The following is a 2,500-nucleotide window of genomic DNA, read 5'->3' as shown; positions in this document are numbered from 1 at the left end:
TCCTAACCTGTATTGCGCCTTAACCTAACCTGTATTGCGCCTTAACCTAACCTGTATTGCGCCTTAACCGTAACCTGTATTGCGCCTTAACGTAACCTGTATTGCGCCTTAACGTAACCTGTATTGCGCCTTAACGTAACCTGTATTGCGCCTTAACGTAACCTGTATTGCGCCTTAACGTAACCTGTATTGCGCCTTAACGTAACCTGTATTGCGCCTTAACGTAACCTGTATTGCGCCTTAACGTATCCTGTATTGCGCCTTAACGTAACCTGTATTGCGCCTTAACGTAACCTGTATTGCGCCTTAACGTAACCTGTATTGCGCCTTAACGTAACCTGTATTGCGCCTTAACGTAACCTGTATTGCGCCTTAACGTAACCTGTATTGCGCCTTAACGTAACCTGTATTGCGCCTTAACGTAACCTGTATTGCCGCCTTAAACGTAACCTGTATTGCGCCTTAACGTAACCTGTATTGCGCCTTAACGTAACCTGTATTGCGCCTTAACGTAACCTGTATTGCGCCTTAACGTAACCTGCATTGCGCCTTAACGTAACCTGCATTGCGCCTTAACGTAACCTGTATTGCGCCTTAACGTAACCTGTATTGCGCCTTAACGTAACCTGTATTGCGCCTTAACGTAACCTGTATTGCGCCTTAACGTAACCTGTATTGCGCCTTAAACGTAACCTGTATTGCGCCTTAACGTAACCTGTATTGCGCCTTAACGTAACCGATATTGCGCCTTAACGTAACCTATATTGCGCCGTAACGTAACCTATATTGCGCCGTAACGTAACCCACATTGCCCCTTAACGTAACCCACATTGCCCCTTAACGTAACCCACATTGCCCCTTAACGTTAACCCAACACACGTTGGGCCTTAACCCAACACACGTTGGGCCTTAACCCAACACACGTTGGGCCTTAACCCAACACACGTTGGGCCTTACACCCAACACACGTTGGGCCCTTAACCCAACACCACGTTGGGCCTTAACCCAACACACGTTGGGCCTTAACCCAACACACGTTGGGCCTTAACCCAACACACGTTGGGCCTTAACCCAACACACGTTGGGCCTTAACCCAACACACCGTTCGGGCCTTAAACCTGCTCTGTAATTGTCATACGACGCGTTAAATTAGTGTAGTGTTGCCTAACTGCAACCCCCGCAATATAGTTTGCTACTCGCACTGCCCGGTCCCCAGTGTATCGCTTCATGTTAAACACCTTGCAGCTATACACTGTAATGTGGATGGCAGCAGGACGTACATGCTCAATGCCCTTTGCAGTTGTTCATTGGCATTTGCAGTTGTTCATTGGCATTCGCATGTGCGATGCACTTAGCCTACGCTGTGGTACGGCCTGTGTCAACTGTCCGCTGATGTTGTACGTCCAAATCACACACTGTACTGCACATTGGTCCTCATGTACTGAATGATACATCGTGGTACATGTGACCGTACAACGACTGCGCCAACAACGGCGAACCATGCGGTCCAAATGTTGTGCACTCAGCTACGTGTCGTCTCCCTATAAGAGCTGGATTGCAGTGTGGTATGCCCTGGATGGCGATCAGCATGAGCCGTCTGTTGATGTAGTGGCGCGTGTTGTCAGACGTAGTCGTCTCTTCTCACACACCGTGATAGCATGGTGCACTGCGTTCCACATCTGCGACATGCGACAGAGGCCGGTTGACAGTCGTTCGCGCAATGGACATCGCATACGTACGGGGGCCACCTTCCACGTGTTCGCGAAGCGTGCACATGTTGTTGCGTGTATGTGGGCAGACATAGTGTGTCGTGACACCTGACACAGGCATGCAACAATCGTTGAATTTGCAAATGGCGATGGACGCCTACGTTTGCTGGTGACGTTATGCAAATGAACAACTGGTAAACCGTTGTGGTGCGGTTGTTCTCGCTAGAGGTGAATCAGTGATGGCGACGATCGGTTGAGCTACCAACCGGTTGTTCCAGCGATACCCACCATGCCCACGAACGTGAATGGCATCTGGGTGTGAAGCGATACGCGGCGGTGGCTGGGTGGGACCGTCCCCGGCCGGTGAGGGGGGGCCTCCCGGCGTGCTGGCCGCGCGGTGCGTGGGCGCACGCGCTACAGCCGGCTGGTGGGGGCGGCCAGTGGCAGGCGCGCCGGCCGACGGAGGCGGCAGGCGGCGCAGCTGCGCGCCGGCGCACCCTGCACGCGGCGCCGTGCGGCCAAAGTAGGTCCTCGCGGGCCCGGTGCGAAGCGCGGTGGACATCTGCAGTGTGCTGGTCCGATTGAGGACTGTGTGCGCTGAGGATGCGCCGCCGCCCGGCGCTCGGCGCCGCGACGCCGTCTGCTGCTCGGTCGCCTCTGCGGTTCTCGCAGGTGGTTTGTATCGCAGCTGTGCGGACGTGTTGGCGCGTGCGCTGTGCTGGGAGAGTTCGCTTCGGCACCCAAGTGGGGCTTTTGTCCTTCTGTGGCGCTGGCGTTGGAGCTGCCGGTCA

The sequence above is a fragment of the Schistocerca americana genome, unplaced genomic scaffold (genome assembly GCF_021461395.2).
Source record: "Schistocerca americana isolate TAMUIC-IGC-003095 unplaced genomic scaffold, iqSchAmer2.1 HiC_scaffold_198, whole genome shotgun sequence".
NCBI classification, from domain to species: domain Eukaryota; kingdom Metazoa; phylum Arthropoda; class Insecta; order Orthoptera; family Acrididae; genus Schistocerca; species Schistocerca americana.
This window is presented reverse-complemented; position numbering follows the sequence as displayed.